We start from the raw sequence: 23434 nt of genomic DNA, 5'->3' as shown, positions 1-23434 counted from the left end.
TTTTTCCATTTGTGCTTGTGTTTCTGTCACAGTCACTCATTTTTGTCCTATGAGAACTTGCCATATGCTGCTGTCTGAATGCATACCAAAGGCTTTATATAGACCCACTCTCTGATGTGTCAGCACTGTTTAACTCTGTTTTGTCTGCTGGTTTCTCATCTCTAATTAATGTCACTAAGTAGTTCTGACTTGCTGTAATGGTTGTTTGAGCAAGCTCTGAAAACACTGGAAAAAGCTCGTAAAAGTGTTCCAAGCATGGCTAGGTGGTATGACGGTACATCGTTACCACGCAATAAAATGCCTGTCATTACAGATTTTGCTGTATTGTGTGTTCTGCGGTATGCAAATATATCTGCATAACATAATACTACTTAAAAGTTCTTGGCATTCGTTCAGAACTGGCCCTTATTTCCACTGACCAGGAGCAGACCCCTCTACGTCACTAATGTGACCAGAATCGCTTATGTTTTGCGCAAGGAGAGCTTGGTTCTCTTCTGTCAACCATTGCTGAACTGACAAATTCAGTTGTTGTTAAAGGGTCAGTTCACCCAAAAATGAAAATTAGGCTATAAACCTTGAAGTCATCCTTATGTTTATAGACGGTTTCATCGGGCGCACGCGCCTGGACCTAAGTTAACTTCTGGTCTGTGTTGTGTATATCGGTCTGGCTGCGGTGCCATCTACAAACGCAGTTAAAGGCAAGGTGATGAGTAGACTGAAGTTGGGCTCAGGTGGTTGTGCTGCGGGATGTGTTTCCCATACATTTATTTATTTTTGGAGACTCGCCACAATTTTAAAACTGATCGATTTTCAAAAAGGCTTCATTAAATAAACATGAGTAACGTAACGTTACGTAACGTACTGCACGTTTAATAATAATAATTCCTTACATTTATGTTTAAATATCAAAACGAGGCACGGGTGTTTTTATATCGCTGTATTTCTGAAAGAAGACTTGCATGTTATGTGCGTGATAAAGCAGCGTGTGAGCATACCAGCTCTGCTTCGTTTACAGCTGTTACTGGGGAAACCTCTATTTCTCACGCTTTATGTCTATGCTTTAAAACATCTCCTGCTGGCAAATAATGAATTAGCATTTCCATTAAGTCCGCCTGATCCACGCAGCAAACATTTTGTTTGTTATCAAAAAATATCTACTCTAGAGGGACTTGGCTGTTGTTATTGATTCTATTTGGAGTCTACCGGAAGTTAAGTTAGGTCCACAAAAACGCTCATGTGCATTAACGTTTGTTTGTTGATGCCGTTGAAACCGTCTGTATGAAAAAATAAAAGTTTTTGATCTTTCATGCTTTTTGATGCAACATTTTTGTAAGAAAAATATCCATATTCAAAATGTAATAATCACTTTAATCTAGCTTGTGCCGGTGAGTCTGCCTTTGTTCACCACCCAGAGCCATGTGAGACACTTTGTAATGGTTTAGCTTTTTATTAAAATTCTCTTGAAATAATGCTGTGCAACACCTGTTGAGTGGCATCAAACCGCTTGAAAGACAATTTTTAAAATAACTCAGATTTGATCTGTAGGAAAGAAGAAAGTCATATACACCTATGATGACCCACAGGGTTAAGTAATTTATGGCTTAATTTTCATTTTTGGGTGAACTAACCCTTTAATGTTGTTAATTTACCTGAAATCCGATGATTTTTAAAAATGGCTCTTTTCAAACTGTGGTCTTTAGTGGAAGCTCCGCCTGCTGACATCATAGGTTCCCTTGTTCAAGACCAGTACGTTTTTTGGGGCCGGTTCAGAACCAGGATCTGGGCACTGGATCTGGCACCAGCACTTGTGGAAAACCGGTACCAGAGAGCGCCTCTTTCAAACAGCATATGATGGTGTATTTGGGATGTGAATGATGTTTAATAAAGTTATTAAAGGGATCGTTGCATGCATCATACTCAAAAAAGACTTGAGGCTGTAATTGGTGCCAAAAGTGCTTCAACAAAGTATAGAGCAAAAGTACCTGCATTGGGATGAAAGTTAATTCCTAAATGTCACCCTTTCATCTGCTCCATCTAAACCATCAGAAAATACTTTCTTTGTTCAATGGTTTTTTTGTCACTGTTAGATAAGCTGGGCTAATCAAGCTGTGGTGGTCCTCTGAGTCTGAACGCCTGTCTGTGAGCTCTTTCCTGATTCTGCTTCTGTTAAGAAACTCTGAGTTGTCATTTCATTTTCTTTTGGTTTCTAATGGCATTGTAGATTAGATGAGGATTAGGAATGATTTTAGTGACACATTCATCTCACCTTTGGGAATGATTTAAAATGATTTACATGTCCGTAGAAGGAAGAAGAAAATTTTAATAAAACCACAGTGAACCTATTATAAAATGTTACACTCAACATTGTGCGTTTTTGTCTCTGAATGTGAGTTCTTGCAGTATTAATGTGCAGTTATATTAAAAGTTGCCATAGGACTCCTCTTCCCACCTTTTCTTTTTTGCCTTTTGTTTAGTCTTAAAACGTGTTCTGTAATTTACAATATCATTAATAGGGCTGTCACTTTTAGTTTGAAAATCGATTGCACAATCGATCGGACAAACCAAAAAAAGTTTCGAAAATGAAAATAGGGAATCGATTTTAACCAAATATGTACACTGTTAATTTTTAAATAATTAAACAATTAAAAAATATAGATGTAACAAAACTCACAACCAAGCAGAAAAAGAACATAAAAAATTCCAAAAGTGCACTATGCGTTGCGAAAGCTAGACCGAAAATACCAGCAATTTTACACGGCTATAAGACCCAGTGACATCGAAAGGGACCTCTTATGCTGCGTTCACACACCAAATGTGCATAGAGCGTCTGGCACGAATAATTTCAATGATAAGTCAATTTAAAGGCGCGTTAATGTGCGTATTGAGGTCTCGCGGTGCTGTTGATGCGAATTCGCCTCATTCGCGCATCCAGTTCCAGCTCTCTGTTTATGTTCGTCCGTTATTTGACGTTGAAAAAGGAAACATCTTTTTTTAGTTACGGAAAATAGATTTTACAATCGATTCAATGAACACTTATGTCTTAAAAATCGAAAATGATTTTTTCACAAAAGTGACCGCCCTAATCATTAATGACCAGTAAAAACTTTTATAATGTCACCAGTGTTGGTCCAGTTTGTAAAATGCGATGATATATATAGGTTGATTCATTTAGGCACATGATAACCCTCCATTATTTCTAGATGGCCTACTCATTTTTCACTAAAATTAAAGTAGCTATGTGGAGGTTTTTACTTAAAAAAAAAAATCTTTTAGATAGAGTTTTCATTTGTACATGTATGAGCCAACCATGATGTAAAAAAAAGAATGAGACCTCAGCTGCCCACCATGGTTGCCTCTAACAGCCTGTAGGCTCAATTGTGTGTGGAGGAGTCGGGCCTGAATTGGCGCGAAAATTCACAAAATATGACGTCATTCGCGTTCTCGTCTACTTGGGCTTTCAACCGTACGGCACGCCAGACATTATAGTAAGCAGCAGCAATAGTGTTTTCAAATGGACTCTGCGGATGGAAAGAAGTGACCAGCCTCCAGCACAATTCAGACACCCAAGGTCACTCCTCGGAAGTAAAAAAAAGAGCGTGCGCACTGAGAATGATCATGAGACTGGCTGCAGTTCCTCTAACGGCCACTGGTGTCAGTAAAGGTTAGAAATATCAGAACCTACGCAATGCTCCTTTAAGTATTTATTCATAGTTCACGTTTTTTTTTTATATCATGGCACATATGTATTTTCATTTTTTATTTTTATTTTGTTTTTTATTATTATTATAATTTTTTTATAGGTATATTACTCCTTGTTGGGCCCTGCACACAGTGAGATCAGTAATGTCTTATTTGATAGAAACCGTATTAAGAAACAGCAACAGTACAGACATGCTTGAACACTTCCAGCTGTCATTTGCAGCATCTGTGCAGAGACACTTTTTTACTGTTACAACAGTAGGAATTTAAGACAGTCCTTCTGTGCTTGTGGGGTTTTGTTTCAAGCATTTGATTTGTGTGGTGCCAGCCCCAGGCTTGGTAACATCCATTTGCTGGACTGAAGAGATCTCAGGAGAGACAGATGGGAAGACTTGATTCCAGATGCTCGCCAAAGATTATCATCATCTATATCTATGCAACAGCATCTTCCATACCCTAGACTCACGTTCTCTCTCTCTCTCTCTCAATCTGTCTTTGACCACCCACCCCCCCACTGTGACAATCTCTTCTCATGGAGTATGAAGTCTAAATCCTGATATGAACACAAAGCCTTTAATTAGTGAATAATGCCTTGCGTTTTTGCAAAGTTCAGATATGGATGAATAATCCTCCCCCTCTTCCTGTCTGCTTCTTAGAAGCTCTTTCCTGCCGCAATGCACTTTGTCCTTCCCCTTCATATCACCCCTGCATTAGATGCTGTGATATGGCTTTTTGAAGCACTCTTCGCTCAAAGGCTTGTGATTTCAAGCATCAGTTGATAAATATTCCATGGAAGTTCCTTTCATAAGCACAGTGCAGAGAATGTGGCGCTTATCTCTTCGCTGACAGCCGGAATACGCGCTCCCGCTCTCAGGACTGACATGAGGGTCAGAGGTTGCGAGATGCACCTGTACCTTTGTGTGTTTTCAGGCTTGTATCTCTGTAATCGGCAGAAGGCTGCCATGAGTAACACTCGGCTTGGGCTGGTGGGTTGCGAGTGGGCCTGCTCGGTGCCGTCACTGAAGCATTAGCCCATCTGAACTCGTCATCAGTGAATAATCGCACACATACCCCCGTAGTCAGGCACGAGCCCACGACCGCCTGACCGAACGTCTGTTTGTTTTCTTCATCCGATTCCACATCTTAGGTTTGAAGGAGAGCTGAGGCATCCTCCTGAGGCAGAACTTAGAAATCTCAGCCTCACTGCAGCTGTTTAATGTGTAAGATTTGTGGCTTTTATGCATCAGGAGAAATGCATCGCAACTTCTTTCTTTTTTAATTTGCAGGGCTTGGGGGCTTTGGTGACTCTGGTGATAAGAATCTCTCTTGGGTTGTCCTTACAGTCAAGTTCATACAGAACTTAAATTTGCTACAGGTTTTTCTGCAGATGTGTGGGTCAGTAATAAACGTTCAGAGAGTTGGTATATGAAATTTAAGGCAATTTTATGTCCCAGGGGGTTGATTTTTATTAAGACATTTCAACTTTTGTTCTTTTACTTACAGGATGATCACATTAGTCTTGGAATCTTGTTTAACCATGCATTACTTTCATTGCTACTTTTATTTTTTGCATAATTTCCCTTTTTGTATTGTTTTTGTTATTTCTATTTTTTTTTTTTTTTTACCTTGTCCCAGACCCACATTTTCAGTGTTGTTTTGTCATTTCCACTGCAGTTTTTTTAGATTATGTAAAATGGTTAGCAGGGTTTTTTTTAAATTTTTTTATTGCCGAAAAGATATTTGACATTATACGAAATCTGTTAGGATTCCCCTTTGGTGCATGGTAGTTCATTGTTGGACATTGTCAGTAGATAAAAATAAAGTTGCAATGAAATGGAAGTAGTAACAGCTCTTTTGTTCCTTATTGTGATGTGCATCCAAGTGATGCAGATTACTAAAAAAGAAAAAAACATAGGGTGGGCATTTGGTTCTATCCATCAGTCGTTGATTGGATGGAGGCAGACTAGCTGAATACAAGCTTGCAATTGGTTGTAAGAAAGGGTTTAAGTGATTAAATTAGTCTGGCATATGTCAGCAGGGAGAAATCTGGAAGTCTTTTAAATGAATTGTTCACAATGAGATACATTTAAAAAATTGCTACATTTTCATTTCATACTGGCTTTAGTGTGAAAAGTGTGCTTTCAGAAATATTATTTTCTAAAAGTCTACAGGACAACTAGAGCCCATAGTTACAGAAACATAAATAATAAGCCTATGAAAAATTGTTGATTCGTCAAGAGCTGTCAGTGATTGGCGTTTGCTCTTGGTGTGAATATCCTTTAAGCTTCCTTAGAGCCACGTCTGCACTTGAGCACTCCAGGAGAGCTTCCTTCGAGGCTGTTATTTGGATGGACTTGTGTGCATTGCAAGAGCTTTCAGGAGAATGCCTCGGGTCTTCAGTTCACAGTGCTGTTGCTGACAAGGTAATATGTGCATTGTTTAGCTTCTGTTGTGTGGTGCGGTTGTGTGACATTAGTGCAAGATGTCAAAAAATGAAAGTGAAAATAAATTTTGATTGCTTTCTGTCACACTTTTTATTATTTGAAGCTTTCTAATTTACCATTTCTAACTCTCACAGGGCTCCGAGATTAGGTGATGAGAGGAAATTAGTTATGAAAAACTAAGTTATAGTGTCTACCAGCAAGCCTTGCAGAAAGAGACTAATGGATGAATGAGAGATGGGGAGGTTGTGAGAAGTAGAGCTGCTGGAAATCATTAGATATCTTTAGGCAGAGAGACTCTGTAGAGAAGCATTTATGAAGCAGCTGCTAAGTAGGGGTGGGCGCTATACTGGTATGAAAGTGACTACTGGTATTATGTTGTTCCATGATATGGATTTTGCTATACCGTGGATACCGTTATATATTCATGAATTAAGCTTAAGCTTTAACCTATGCAGTTTGAGCCGGAAAAGGGAATTGATTAGTTCATCTATCGAGTCTTCTGGTTTTTCGAGTCGTTTGTTCATCACATGACAACCCTGTAAGCTTTAACTATGCAGTCTGAGCTGGAAAGAGATTTAATAATAATAACCAACTCTTTATTACCTCTATTACCACATTCAGTGTTATGGAAAAGAACCAGAAATTCACACATTTATATACTGTAAGAAATATAAAAAGATAAAATTTGAGACCAAAAACGCATCACATAACTGTAATAGTAAATAATAATTATAATAATGATGATGATGATAATGATAATGATAATGATGATAATAATGATAATAACTATGCACCTGTTTGTAAGGAAATTAATTTCTCTATCCAATGCTGCCACATAATGTGACAAAAGAACGACTCGAAAGACTCTCTTTCTGGCTCAGACAGCATAGGTTTAAGGCGCATTTGACTTGAAGCAGCACTGCACAGAATAATCACTGTATGACATCAAAGTACCGCGAGAGCGATTCGATTGCAATGGATCTTTGTGCTCACTTATCGCTTGCGTGGTACTTTGATGTCATACAGCGATCATTCTATGCAGCGCTGCTTCAAGTTGAGCACCCCTTTAGTTTATGGGGCTGTAACGTGATGAACGAATGACTCAAACCCGAAAACTTGTCGGATAAGATTGCGTAAGTCAATGATGTGTTAGAGAAGTAACACGTAACATTTTAATTACTTTTTGCTAAAATGAAGGAAATGAATGAAATGACTAGAAAAAAGATTCATTCATTTTGCTGAACGAGACTTAAAGGTCCGAGTCAGTAAAATGATCCGAACTTCCCATCACTAAAACATAGAGCATTGTAACAGACCAAACTAATAGAGCTCAAATCGCCTACTCCAGTGGTTCCCAAAACTGAGGGATTGTGTACAGTCAGCAGATTATTTTGCAATCGAAACCTCTGCAGGGTGATAAAGACTACACTGAATAACTGTCCCGCTTATCATGCGGCCACTTGCCTGATAAGTAAATAATTGAACACAACATATTAATTTGACATATTTTAGTTACCTCAACATGACTCCCATTACCCGCTTGAGTGCTACGTTATCAGTGTAGCTGTTGTGGATATATCAATAACAGACCACTAGATGGTGCGATTGAAGAATCAGTTAAATTGGGTTAAATAACTGACAAAAAGGACCATTTCAAATTTTCATAAAAGAATCGTGAAAAATAATTTGCTCAGAAATATCAAGCAGCACATCTGTTTCTAACATTGATAATAATCACAAATGTTTCTTAAGCAGCATATTAGAACGATTTCTGAAGGATCATGTGACACTGAAGACTGGAGTAATGTTGCTGAAAATTCAGCTTTGATCACACGAATACAGTGTATGTATTTTATATATATATATATATATATATATATATATATATATATATATATATATATATATATATATATATATATATATATATATATATATATATATATATAAAATACATATAGCCTATATGTTAAAACATTCAAATAGATCATTTAAACTGACAATATTTCACAATATTACAGTTTTTCTGTATTTTTAATAAATAGATGTAGCCTTGGTGAGCATAAGAGACTTTCCAAAAAAAGTTTCTAGAAAATATTTTTCCCTACAAAAGGGGGGCCTGGCAGAACTACTGGCCAACTCAGACATACTATATTTAATTTACCGTATTTTTCGGACTCGCATCAGTCCAAAAATATGTCATGACGAGGAAAAAAACATATATAAGTCGCACTGAACTATAAGTCGCATTTAATTAGAACCAAGAACCAAGAGAAAACATTACCGTCTATAGCCGCGAGACTGCGCTCTGTGTCTTCAGTGTAGACTACAAGATATATGTATATTAGTGGTGGGCATAGATAATTTTTTTTAATCTAGATTAATCTCACTGTGGTCTTGAAATTAATCAAGATTAAAATGGCTCATTTGAATCGCGTTGCATATTTTTTTACACACCCATGTTAACAGATTCCAGTTGCATGCCAGGAGTGTTGCGTCTGCAGCAGTGCAGTGATCGTTTACGTACCGAGTAGTGGCCTGCAAACAAGTCCTGTGTAAAAGCACATACGTAATGCACACGGACTGCATACACACTGCAGACAGAGTATGTGTGAAACAGTCGTGAGCAGGGCCGTAGCTGGGGTCAGCGGGGCCCGGTGAAGGTTGTACCAGTGGGCCTTCAACATTTCTCACATTATTACAGTTTTGCTATATATATCAAAAATTATATCTGGTGTCTAAATAATTTTTGACTGTTAAAACTACAAAGTAATTCAGTCAAGAGCAGTGAATGATTTTCTTTCATTTTCTTGGATTAACATTACAGCAGCCAGTAGCTAAATTATGCGCGGTCACTTTAAGAGACGATGAACGCATCCAATATAATACACATCCCATTTTTTCCTCAACTGTTTACTTTTTCACTTAAGAGATAACTGACAGATTTTTCGAGCATACTTTCTAAGGCGGATATTTTGACATATTTTGTATGTATTGGTCGGCACAAGAGCAAAAAGAAGTGAATTCGATGTTCAAGTGTTTTGAGACAACTTTCTCTGCGTGAGCCCTGAACACCAGAACACCGCAGTGCTGAATTGGGCTCTTTCACATCTTTTTGTTTGTTCAAACTGCAATTTTGTTTTTGTTCGTTCAGGTGCTGGAGGGACTTCGAGGAGAACTTTGCAGGAAAGAGCTCGGTTCAGTGTCGCTGTCTGTGATACGCGGCTCTCGATCTCTCTCATGCGCACCGAACTCAGCGCGCGAGTATCCAGCTACTCTGTTCAGCTTTTCCGCGTCTTGTTTTTGGATGCTTTAATGTTTAAATCGACAAGCGCTAAAGCTTAAAAACACGTGAAAGGGATAAGCTTTCGTGACGATGCGCAGCAGTGGCCCGTCAACTGTCCTGAGCATCTTTTTAGGCTGGACTCAGCCAGTCGGTTATAGAAAATATCAAGGTGAAAGTCATCATAGCTTGCTTAGTATAGACCCAGCTCCCAACCCAACTTTGAGAATAGATTAACGGCGATATTTTTTAACGTGCTGCGTTAACGGGAGACTCTTATCGGGTGATAAAAAAATATAGCCTGTAATCTATTCTCAAAGTTGGGTTTGCTATTATCGCTTTCATCTTGATATTTTATATAACATACTAGCTGAGGCCAAATTAAATTTTTAACCAAATTAAATTTGGCCCCTGGCCCCTGAGTAAGACTATGAGATGAGACTGAGAATCCCAGGAGGCAGTGTAGGGATATCGGGAGAATGTATGCAAAGCTGCTTCAAGAGTCATAGGAATTTTACAGATGAGCACCATATCCCTGAGAGACTGACAGGCCCCACACATCTCCCCTACTGCGACACTCAAACTCCCAACATCTCTTTGTTCCCATAATCCACTGTGACGGTGAGGGTCTGACTGGAGGAGGGGCTGCAGGATCACACGGGCCATTTATAGGGCCACAATAAAGTGTTGGGGCCCTGGATATTTGTCCACAGGGTCAAACAAAGAGGTCTTTCTCTTTTTTTGAGATACTTCATGTTGCTTTTGTTGCAACACTTTCTCAGTGTTTTTAATGTTGTCCATGGTATACATGGGGCCAGACAAAAAATTTTTTTTTTCGCAATCTTCATGGAGAGGTCAGGTTCTGACTTTTTTTTGACAGTGTCTGTTCTGTTTTTCTATTTAAACACAAGCCTGTGCGCTTCTAGAATCCTCTGGATCTGATATTAAGATGTTCTTGTCCAATCCATCCTCACAGGCACTGAATCTACCAGCCCCGCAGTAAGTTAAGAATGGGGTGCTTTCAAGTGCACATCTGATAACTGGCCATATTTTATCCGCCGCTCTTCTGACGGCTTCTTTCTGCCGCTCTCCCACCTTCCCTATTTTCATTTTTTCTATCATATGAAGCTGAAACCTCCATTACTCTCGAAATGTAGAGCTGGGCAGATGAAGTGTGAGATGATTTCCTGTGAATGTGGCCATGTGCTGACTCTCGTTACTCTCGCTCTTAATGGATTCCACACTTCTGCACACATTGTGAGCGTACACGACATGGACTTCTGGATATGTCCTTGTTCTCAAGAATGGCCCAGTTGCTTTTGCAGAGTAGATGTGTGTGGGTGTTGTTTTCATATTCATTCTCTCCATCTATGTCTGATAAGGGTGTGAGAGCCAATGATTGAGCCTAATGCTACGGTTGGGAAATGACCCACATATATCAGTGGAAACTGTGTTGGAGTTTTTTTTTTTTTTATCTCCTCCTCTCCCCTTAGTTTTTGAAACTCCAACCTTTTCTTTTGAGAGTTGTTTCAGACTAATTCGATTAGCTTTTTAATTGCCTTCATTCATAAGAGTGTGTGTGTGTGTGCATGCAGACATGTGATGGACGTAGGGTTTAGAAGGACCTCAGTTCATACACACATTCTAGCGAGAAGTGTCCTGAAGGAGCTGCCACGTTAACAAGAGGAGTGCATCTCTCTCTTTCGCTCTCTCTCTCCCTCTCCCTCTCACTGTCTCTCTCTCAAGCGTTCGGCATGTGCCCTGAATGTTAACTAACCCTCTGGGGCTTTTAGCTAAAGTACATCCTTATTTGGTGTATGGTGAACATTAAACACACCATAGGCAGGGTGGACAACCTGTACTTAAATGCATCATTCACTTTGGCTCTTTTTCCCCCTCCATATCTTGACAAACATGAATGATAAACACATTTGTGTATAGATTATATAGTAGGGACTGTGTGGGAGTCGTGCATGACCTCTTATGGAATAGTTCACCCCAAAAACGTGAATACATTTTTAAACCTTGATCAATGCACATGAGTTCATTAAATATGATAAACACATATTATCCTATTTAAGCATTTACTTTCAGAAGCTTAAGGAAAAAGTGAACCGGCATTGTGAGCTTTGCTCAAGTTCTCATTCATATACTTGATGGCCACTAGGGTGACTTGAAAAAGACTGTTTAATATCACACTTATTTTGTCTGCAGCCCTCTTTCTTTTCTAGTCCATGACAGTATGACCTGAAGGAATTACTAAATTGCTGGGATTTCATCTTTGAGCTTCTGTGATTTGGGTGAGAAGAAGGCATGAGAGACGAGGCTTTTAATAGTAACTGCTGACAATGCCCTGCAGACAGCCACACGTAAATGAGGTGTTAACTAGCACTGACATGCTGAGATTTACTGCCGTGACTCCAGGACAGGCATCCTGAAGATCAGCCTCCGTGAGTTCTTTTATTAAGCAGACGTGCAATGAAAAGCATTAAATACATTTTACAGAAAGGATTAATGACAATGTGTTGCTTATGTTGCCTAATGTAGATTCAGCCAAGAAGAGCTTGAAAAGTTAACCTGGTTTACTGTACCTATTATTTTGTATACCATAACATTGTTACATTGTCATAAATGGGAGCCTTGTCAATGTGGCTTGTATCCCACAGAATGTTATAAACTAGCAAATATCAGATTTAAGTGCTTCGTCTATATTTTCATTTTATAAAAGATGATCAATACCCTCTTTACAGTGTGATTTACTGCAGTTTTTAAATGAACAAGCCTCTCCTCGGGTGCTGGAAGACTGTTATGGTGCAGATTAATTGTGGGGTGAAGAGTTGCAGTCACTCTCCAAACACTGCAGCTGATGGATCGTCACTACATTAACGACTGGGCTGTCGACAAGCCTGTAAATTCATCATGAATGCAATTACTAATATGTATTTGTTTCTTTTCCATCATTTATAGTCTATTTGAAGCCTGTAAATCAGTGTTTCTTGACGTGAAAGTGTACTTAATACCTAGGCCAAATGTGCTGTGCCAGTTTTGTTTGCATTCACAGGTTTCATTTATGAATAACTGCCTATAGCTTGGAGTTGATCTCATTTGCCCCCAACACCATCAGATGAGATTTAATAGTACATTTAATCAGCGGTTTGAATAACTTGGATAACCTCCTTTGTTAAAGCTGTTTGCAAACAGATGTTTGCCAGGAATGGGATATGCCATCAAATCATTTGGCAACCAATAAACAAGCTTAGCTGGTGTTAAAGGGTTACTCCACCACGAAATGAAAATTTTGTCATTAATCACTTAGCCCCATGTCGCTCCAAACCTGTAAAAGCTCAGTTCGTCTTCGGAACACAATTTAAAGAAATTTTGGATGAAAATATGTATCGACCAGTAAACACTACAAAAGACAGGTGACTTGTGTTAGCTCCTGTGTCGCAGATGGTAAAACTTGGTTCGAATCCACCTTTAGGCAATCTTTTCTCTCTCATTTTTAATTTTAAATCGCATCAGAAAAGCATTTATTTTCAATGAAAGTTAAGGAAATAATCAAAAGATTAATAATGTATCGGGTAGGCTTAGAGTGGGATTTAGTGTCCCAATAAGGTGGTTAATTATTTGAATTAAAATGATAATTTACACTCAATATGTTATTACTGCAAACTGTTTTATAATGTATTATAATACCGAGGTGCAGATAACTGCCACTATTTGCAATAAGTAGTATAAGTAGTTTTCGTCTTCTGTGTAAAAAAAAAAAAAAAAAAAAAAAATACTTTCCTCGTATATATTGTTTTGTAAAAAAAATAATTTTGTTTCATAGACCCGGTACTAATAACAGCTTAACATTATTTATCTTTGCCTACCTTTGGGGTCTTTGCTAGTATATTACAATATCATTATGCTGCAATTAGTTAGTTATAGATTAAGAGCTGCTTTTTTATGTACAGATGGGTTGTTGCTGTGAATAATAATTAGTTATTAAAATAACATTATTTTCTGTAATAGGGCTTGGGCGTCGTGACGTCATTACTTGGCGTGGCCGCCACGTTGAATGCTTTCTTTACTGCCACTCGGACTACTGCGCAGTGTTTAGACATACTCCCTCTCATCCGTGTGTCTTAATTTGATGAATTAAAAATCTATTTTAACCATTTTCAACCATTGCTGTATTGTGGGGTGTAATAGCGCAACACATAATAGCCATGGGGAAAATAAAATGAGAATGGATTAACTTTACACTGCTTTCCTGCTTGGAGGCGCGACTACGGAGACCATAACATCTGAATATTAATTTATATAGCTTAAGTCAACATTGAAAATAAGGGAAATTTCTCGAGTTACTCATCCAAAATACGGGAAATTTCAACATTCATCTTTTTGTTGCCATCCCTCTGCTGACAGCAAAAATTCGTACTATAAAACTGCTGCATTAACTAACGTTAAGCGATTTGTGAAGCTAGGTCTAACGTGACTTTAGTTACAGATTGGCGTGAAATCGTGCTTTCACAACAAGCACGCCATCTTAAAAAGCCCAACATCACACTAAGGTTGCTTTCAAGTAATCAAAACGATGCTTTGAAAACATCTGTTTCGCTGGAAGGACAAGGAGTAGCAACAGGACAACAGCAAAACAGGTCTGACAGGTCTGATGGAGGGGCTAACGGGATATTTTACAGGAAAATACTAAAACGGGAAGACAGGGGGAAAACAGCTCAAATATGTGAGAACCCCGGAAAAACGGGAGGGTGGACAGCTACTAACTACACTTTTGAAACACATTGTTAAAAGTCCATGTGTGAATGGTTGTTAGCACTAATGGTTACTAAACTAGCAGCTAGGTAACGTTAGAGCGCAGCTTACCGGATTACTGTATACTGTTTTGCCGCTGTTCCGTTTCTGTGATTTGCAGCTCCTGAACCCATCCATTTGTGAACCCAGAATGCAACTTGGCGCCCAAGCCCCATTTGCATTGTCTGCTGGTTTATTTACCGTATTTTCCGGACTATAAGTTGCACTTTTTTTCCATAGTTTGGCTGGTCCTGCGACTTATAGTCAGGTGCGACTTATTTATCAAAATTAATTTGACATGAACCGAGAGAAATGAACCAAGAGAAATTAACCAATAGAAAACATTACCGTCTCCAGCCACGAGAGGGCGCTCTATGCTGCTCAGTGCTCCTGTAGTCTACACTGAAGACATAAAGCGCCCTCTCGTGGTGGTAGACGGTAATGTTTTCTCTTGGTTCTTGGTTCTAAATAAATGCGACTTATAGTCCAGTGCGACTTATATGTTTTTTTCCTCATCATGACATATTTTTTGGACTGATGCGACTTCCGAAAAAGTCCGAAAAATACAGTAGCTACTTTTCAGTACACCACATTATATACCACTTACTGTAGTACTGTAAGACTGGATGTTAAAGTGCAAATTAACACCTCACCACTTTTGTGGGTTTGCTACTGTTACAGTTAAAAATCGTAGAAAAGTAAAAACATTGGTTTGATGTAAGCAACACAGATACAACAAATAAAACTGATAATGGGTGAGTTAGATTTATAGTGTGTTAATAATCAAGCATTGATTGTCGTATTGGTGACAACGAGGGGCTTAGGGCCCCATAAATGCTTGGGCTGTTGTGACCTCAGAAGAGATAAGGACACTGTGATGACTTAGTCTTCCTCAGGTTGCAGACACATTCTTTAAAAATTATCCTTTAAAATATTTATTCGATTTTTATGTTCACACAGCTCAGCTGGACCAATATCTCATTACTGTTTCTGTTTCTTCTGTTTCAGGTATGACAGATTATTTTGTCAAACCGATCCCTAAATGAACCGGAGCAGAGGATTGAAACTATGGCATAAAGCGCAATGATGGCACAGTCAGATGTTTACTGTTGATTGGAGCTGGGTAATTTCACTGCTTTAGATATTAGTTATTCACTTTGGTGTCATGCCACATTAAAATCTCTATGCAAATAACAAAATAAAATGGTTAAAATACAATTGTACAAGTTACAGGATTCAGGATGCTTTAAATAGAAAGATCAAAAGAACAGCGTTTATTTGGAATATAAATCCTTTGTAACTTTATAGATGTCTTAACTGTCACTTTTGATTAATTTAATACATCCTTGCTGAATAAAGGTATTATTTTCTTACAACAGCAACAAAAAAATTTTACTGACCTGACCTGAAATTTTTGACTAAAGGTCGACCGATATTGGATTTTGCCGATACCGATAGCTTGGTTGGACCACACTGGCCGATACCGATTAATTAACCGATAGTTTTTAAAATGGATACTGGAAAAAAAATTAATAAATAATAATAAAAATTTAAAAAGTACTTTATTTACAAAAAAAAAAAAAGAAATATTGCTAAACCATACAAATAGTAGTAGTAGTAGTAGTAGTAGTAGTAATAATAATAGTGAATGTTGAAATTACCACACTCTAATAGGGCCCTATCAAATCGGTTTAATTTTCTTAAATTTACAAATTCTGTTATTTAAATTTTCTGGATTCTGTTTTTTCCATTTTAATTTTACTCCACTCCTTTTTTATAGTTAAATTAAAGTTTATTTATTATAAAGTAAGTCTAATTAAATAAAATCATGAACTTTTTCAAATCAATTTAATAAAAGTTTTTAAAAAAATTACATGATTAGGGCCCTATGAAATGTTTTATTTTTTCTCACCATATATATATATTTTTTTTTTTGTTACCAAATTCTGTTTTAGCATGTCTAATTATTGTTAATTATTGTTATCAAATCAAGGCATGAAACATTAATTTTATTTGTCTTTAAATTACTTAAAATTAAGCAATTTTTTTTTTTTTTGGCAAACAAAAGGGATTTACTATTAAAATTAAAACATGGAAGAAATGTTGTGTGATTATTCCTTGAAAATAATGTTTGTTTCATTTTAGTAGTAGTAGTAGGCTATGTACGTGCTGTCTGTGATTTCAGCCACTAGAGGCAGCTCTTGTACTGTATAATGAAAACGGAGCCTTCTCAGCCACTCCAGCAAAGGACGAAACGCGGAAAACTATCGGCATGGATTTTTGTTGATAACGATTGTTACAGCAATCAACTATCGTAAAACCGATAAATCGGTCTACCTCTACTTTTGACTGTCTTTGTTTTACAGTAAAATAGACAAATCTCAGTTACTTACTGACAGATCTTAACTTACATTTTACAGATCTAAGCTAAAGCTACATAATAAGCCACTTGCACAAATTAAGTAAAGGTGGATTTAGCCATGATGTTTAAGCCTTCTCATTAGTAAGTCAGTACAACGGTTAGGCTATTATGTTTGTGTAAATGAGACCGTATGGTCTGATTTAAGTTAAAGCCTCATATCTTGTCAAATCATCCATGCAAGACTTATGAATGCCATTTTGTCTTGTTTTACACACTCCATCGGACTTCAGCTTGATCTGATGACCAGCCTCTTTCCACTCATGAAGCTCCGTTCACACTGACAGCTAATTGATGTAAACTGGCTGTATCCAGTTCATATTCAGTCTTCATTCCCATTGCTAGTCGCCACATAGTGTTGCATGGCATCTGGTTAATATGTGTGTAGAGTGACTTCAGTATGTTTGCTAATGCTGCTTATGTGTGTGTGTCTGTGTTTGGGGGGGGGGGGGTCTCATAATGGCTGTGTCAGATGGTTTGCCTCATTTTACGAGAAGTGTTTAATCCCCCCCGTTGTCCGTAAGATTGTAAGCTTTTTTGTAGTATAATCGGTCTAATCCCCTGACTACTGATGAATTGGATGATGAGCATTGCCTTCAAAACAATTTCTCTGTTCACCCTCTTCCAGAAGAGATATGCCTATAAACACTGGTTCATCATACAGACTAGTATAAATAGACCACTGACCAGGAAATTAGATTTTTTTTTTTTTCTTTTTTTTTAAGCTACCAAATAATGTGTCATAATCAAGTGGCAACCTTGGGCAGCTGTGGCCTGAACTTGGGCAAGGCACTGAACCCCCAGTTGCTCCCTGGGTGCTGGATCTATAGCTGCCCACTGCTCTGTGTATGTGTTCATGGTGTGTTCACTTCTGGTGTGTGTGCACTTGAATGGGTTAAATGCAGAGCACCAATTCCGAGTATGGGCTACCATACTTGGCAAATGTCATGACTTTCACTTTTTCACTTTCACCTCCCACTCTCTCTCGTGAAGCCCAAACGGAAGTGACTTAAACTGTAATTCATCGTCTGGCCACTTGAGGCTGGCTGCAAAAGGGAATCAGTCTCCTAAGCCCCTTTCACACTGCATGTCGGGCCCGGCATATTGCCGGAACATTGCCAGGTCGCCTTCTGTGTGAAAGCAACGATGTCCCGGGATTGATTCCCACATTGAACCCGGGTCGGGGACCTAGTAACATTGCCGGATTCAACCCGGGACGAGTGCTGTTTGAACAAAAGCCAGATCTAATTCCGTGTCGAAGTGATGATGTGCAACTCTTTTACAGGCTGTTTTGAAGGAAGATCAGCGTTCGCAACGAAAAAATAGTTGCAAACTGTAATGAAGCGGAAATCAGTTAATTCCTCATTTTCCGCGAGATCGTTTGCTTGCTTTCACAGAGCAGTATAACGTGCCAAATGTTTTCGACTCGTACATTGCACGTCACGCCCTGATGTCACGTGTTGTTACGGGACCTTTACAGGTTGTGTGTGAAAGCACGCACATATCCTGGGTCATCACTGGCAGTGTGAAAGTGCAAAATCTAGCGACCAGGGAACAATTGCCGGAACACTTTACCCCTGTATTTGCCGGAATGGCAGTGTGAAAGGGGCTATAGACTCCCCATGTTAAAACGGCCATCTTTACTGCACAAAAAGTGGTTTTGGTCTATATAGCTAATTTTTTATTATAGGCTTTTTTTTTTTTCTTTTTTTTTTTTAGAACTCATTAGTTTCAATTATATTAAGCCTTAAAGTTCTTTATTATTAAGGGCGCGGCCACTTGAGTGACAGGTTGATTGCCGCTGCTGTCATCGCTGTCGAGCTAGGTGGGCATAACTTAAGCAACCAGCTCCCACGTTTTGGCCCATTTTCAATTATCTTGGAGTGACGCATGGTTATGCACTGCCAAGATGGCGACGGCTGGCTCCACCCACTTTTGGCTTAAAAAACGCTCTTCGAAATCTATGGGTAACGTCACAGACACTGCATCCATGTTTTTATACAGTCTATGGTCATAATATGCTGTAATGCTGTCATTACATAATGCTGTCTGTAATAACCCACTTTCTTAATCCCCAAAACGTGAAATGACTGATTTGGGGATTCGTAGAACTTCTTCCCATAATGTAGTCTGTACGTCAGTGGTTCTCAAATATATATATATATATATATATATATATATATATATATATATATATATATATATATATATATATATATAATTTTTTTTTTTTTATAAAGATATCTAGCAAAATTATTTAAGATATTAGCTAAAAAGTAAATTAATACAATTATTTAATAATAATTCACTAATAAAATTATTTTTCAAATATGGAGGAAATAAACCATGCAATTTTCATACAAATCTTCTCCTTTGATCCCATCTGCAGTATTGTGTAGTATACTAAGAGTAAACAAAGGGGTAATGTTTATTTTAAGCCTTCTTAGTGAAATTTCTCTCTCTTATCAAACTGTATTTAGTGCTGCTTCTGGATATGCTGTGGTTAACTGCATTCATATAGAAGCCAAAGTTGTTTTGACTAGGGCCTTCATGGTGCTGTTGATGGAACAGGTGTTTGATTAGATCATGAATCACAGCCAGAAGGAGATCTTTGCAACATCTGCTCTTTGATCATCTTTCCTTTCCAGCTATAAACTGGATTTGCATCTTAGTGGGAGAGTAAATAGTAATGAACCTCAGTCTAATATCTGATCAAACCTGCAAAGAGGTTCAATCCTAGTGCATCTGATTAGCTTGAGCCTTATGGCCTGTTCACACCAAGGACGATAACTATAAAGATACCGATAAAAATATAATTCTAAAAATCATTCTCAATATTAAAGAATAGCAGAGTCCACATCACCGCTATAACAATTAAGACACAGAGAAACTATATCATTGGAATCACTTTCAGAATGCTTTTTTTCCAGCTGACAAATGATAAAAACATTGACAGCCAATCAGAATCAATCCTGCCGTAACGAGCTCGAGAATTTATAGCGGCAGACGAGTATGGGCTTAGAATAAACAGACAATATCGTCCGCTGGTGTGGACGCTAATGTCGCTATCTCTGTAGTTGTCTTTATAGTTATCGTTCTTGGTGTGAAAGGGCCATTACTCTCCTGATATTACACCAAAATGAAGGGCTAATTTTAAGTCTTGACCACAGTGTGTGTCCTCTATAACTGCTGTTTTGTTGATGCGGGAGCTCCCCCATACTCCCTTTTCTAATGAGAATTACACTTAATTACATCCAGTACATTTGACATCCATTACATCCATTATTATTATCCTATCAACTGTACTTATTATGGGCTGCATCTGTTACACGGGGGGAATCCTTGTGATGTCCCCTGGCAATATCTTTTTCTCTAATGAGCTTAATTATGTAGCTGTTCCACACCAGAACAGAGGGGATTGGTGGTGTGTTTTTGTTTCATTGGTTTCTTTTATTAATCTGCATCTATTCTTTAGCTTCCAGGTCTGGCATCAGTAATACGCTCCTTTTGAAGCTGCTAAATTGGCCTTGATTCATCCCCAGGCTAATCAGCAGTTCAGAGGAGTGGAAATGTCCAGAGTTTAGTAAGACCTGACACACCTGAGCTCAAACACATGACTCACTTCTCAGTGCTGCCCATAGGGCAACACATCTCCTTGGCGTTGGGCTTGTACTATGTCTGCTGTTGTTGGGAGGCATCTGACTATGTCCTCAACTAGAAGGAGCATGCCTCCACCCAATCCTGGCCATTGCACCTTCATGCCTTGCAACTTTGGCTGTGAATTGTTCAAGAACATTACATATAATGTAGTATTGCAATAGTATTTCTCATTGTACAGTGTAAGCACAATATCCAAAATTAGCTTCAAGTCACCATGATCAATGATCATGCTTATAGACTTTGATAAATATTATTGTAGAAGATTCATGAGTGCACATTATTGTAAAATGGTGTCAGGTTTTTTCATTAAAAAATCACCTGTGAAGCAACTGAGGGAAAGGAATTGTGACTTTTATTGCAGCTTTAGTTGTTATGAGCATCAAACTATTTTCTGTTTCTTAGTCAGTGACTGACGAATGAACCTCTGTCGGCCATTGAGTGCTCACCACTTGGGGTGCCATGATCCAGGGTTGTGTTCTGACCACAAATTTAGCCAGTGATTTCTGGTATGCTAACAATTTTGTGCAGCTGTTTGCATGCAGTTGGCAAACTGTCGTCTACTGTTCCAGCCAACCACTGAGTGATAAAAGACTTCAACATGGGCATAACTGCCCTTCTGAGTCTTGAGCTTCTCTTCCAGAAGCCATATTGTAAATGATCAAAATCTTAACTCAGGAGACTTATTTCCTTCCTGTGTTTGGCTTAAAATGTACAAGCCAGCACAAAGGCTCATATTTGAGGTATTCTGTGATAAATATGTTGGGTAATAGAGCAAGAAATCCTGTTCCCTGTGACATTTCAAAATGTGGTTGGATACCATTTAACACTTATTAGGTTTTCTTAAATTGGTCTCAGATTCTCAATCTGTTTTCTTTACTGCCAAACCTTTGTCACAAAATGTTTTAGATATGACAGAAGTCTCCTAGTGGATTAAACATGCACATTAATTAATACTCTGTGGTAAGATAAATCACTTTAGTTGGCATTGTAAGATTTTCTTAATTCTAAAGACAATATTTAAAGCTTTTATTCTCTTTAATAGAATTGATTGTGATTACCATAACTCGCTTGTTAAATAAATAAATAAATCAAAATCATCAGTGGGGCTCTAGCTTCTTTCTGCATTATCTGGTGTTTCCTGAAGAGCCCGTGGCAGTCTCGGGAGCAGGTCTGTGTGGGTTGTGGTGACAAATGAGCTGAAGTCTTGGTATTCATTGCACCCAGCTCTCCTGTGCCAGGTCTGTCCTCCCTTTACTGACAACCTTTCATGTGTCAACAATGCCTCCCACTGTTTCCTGAGCTCAAGGTGCCAACAGAGGACAGCAGCCTGTGAAGGTGATGCTTAGGGCTGGGCGGTAAGGCTGTATATATTATGCGATCATAGACATAGATTTCATTGTTTCTTTTATAACCTGGTAGATTTATTATCAGTGGGCTGGACTGCTTGATGTTCTTTGCACATGGTGCTGTAACAAAGTAATGCAGAAATACAGAGTGGGAAGTGTGCCAAAGAGGTCAAGACAAAACATACCCCTTTTCATACCACTTACCCTCGCCCATGCATACACTAGCTGTGTTTACAGACTCCCAAATAATGTTTTTATAACCGCTTGATGGATCTTGCAGATAGAAAAGCCTTCATGTGAACACCTCAGTTGATTCGGGTGGGCTCAAACCGAATGGGTTTTTGACTGGATTAAAAGGGGTGGTGTAGACCTGTAATAATCCGGTCAAAAGAAGAAAAAAAGTAAGCATGTAAACTGCTGAATATTTTTTTTTAAGTTGAATGTGAAAATACATACTAATTTTCTTGTAGATTAACATTGAACTTTGGAAAGGTGCATATTATAATAACAATATTATTATAATTTATGTAAATAGCAATATATTAATTATACAATAATATATTATTTTTATTATGTAATTAGTTATGAATTTAGTCATAAGTCTCTGTTATAAATTAAATTACTGCTTTGTCTCTTTCTGTAACTCGAATGTTATTTCATGTTAGGCTGCTTTTGCAGTAATTTCATACTAATGGGAAGAGTTTTTTTTATTTTATTATTATTAATCATGTTGATTAATTATGTTGCTTAACACCTTTATTAGACCACCACCCAATGTAAGGTTTGTGCCACAACTACCTTAAACTAACGGTATTGGTAAATATCTTTTTTTTTTTTTTTCGTTTTTTGTAATGGTCCATCCACCAGAATGTGTAAGCTCTTTAGTCACAGTGTTGTTTCTAATGCTAAAATATAAATATTGTTGTACATTTTCACGTCCTGTTTTACAAGAAAGGCAGAAAAAGAAATAAATATCTTTTATTATTTATTTATTCAAATGCACAATTATAGTCACTAAAAACAGAGACTGTGGAAAAGTACTTAAACAAAATGCCAGCAAGAATAAAATCAGCTATCAAGGCCATACAAAATATATTTTTTTTGGTTATTGTGTATGTGTGTGTGTGTGTGTGTGTGTGTGTGTGTGTGTGTGTGTGTAAGTTTTAAACAAGTTTTTGACAGATTCCTAAAATATGTTTTCTCTTTATTATGACAGATGGTCTAACATATTTATTAGACTGTATTTATTGACTGTAATTGGGCATCTGTATAAAAAAATCATAAAGTACATTACTATTTTATATCTATTACATATTAAGTGACAGAAGAATACAGTTATAGCTGTGTTTGTATTGATCAGGGCAGCTGTGGGTGTTGATGTCCTGATCCAGGTAGCAGGAAAACAACTGAAGATGCGGTGAATCGATAACAGCCTGCATTGGAGGAAAGAGCAGCTTGTGAATTAACATTATTAGGATGCAGAGGGGGCGTGGTCAGCGTCAGGTCGTCTTGGCGACTGAGACAGTGCTAAGCGCATTCTGATGGGAAGTGCTCTACTCAGATGGATGTGCTTGTTTTGAATTCAGTTTTGGAGAGCACTGCCTTTAATAAGTTAGCTGAACCCTGCTTTTCTCATAGGAGCAGATCAGCCACAGCTCTAGCTGTAGGGACGGCACTTTGTTAAACCGCATTCATCCCGGTCTCCTATTACCAGCCGTAAGCCGAAAAGCCATTTTCTTAAATCTAGCATGGTATGATGCTCCCTAGGACACGGTGTACTCTT

At 38.1% G+C, this 23434-nt stretch overlaps 1 protein-coding gene across 3 annotated transcripts in view; it reads left to right on the top strand.

Annotated features, from left to right (window-relative positions):
- Positions 1–23434, top strand: part of LOC128016907 (D-glucuronyl C5-epimerase B) — a 52152-nt gene that overhangs the window by 15352 nt on the left and 13366 nt on the right. For 2 of the 3 annotated variants that reach the window (XM_052601857.1, XM_052601855.1), the window contains one exon: positions 15235–15349. The exons of the other annotated variant lie outside the window; for it this stretch is intronic. The gene's annotated coding sequence lies outside the window, so the exon portion shown is untranslated. The remainder of the gene's footprint in view (positions 1–15234; positions 15350–23434) is intronic. 3 annotated transcript variants of the gene reach the window in all.

This window comes from Carassius gibelio, chromosome A7 (assembly GCF_023724105.1).
Source record: "Carassius gibelio isolate Cgi1373 ecotype wild population from Czech Republic chromosome A7, carGib1.2-hapl.c, whole genome shotgun sequence".
Lineage (NCBI taxonomy): Eukaryota > Metazoa > Chordata > Actinopteri > Cypriniformes > Cyprinidae > Carassius > Carassius gibelio.
The sequence above is the reverse complement of the archived record's forward strand: the minus strand, read 5'-3'. Positions and strand labels throughout refer to the sequence as shown.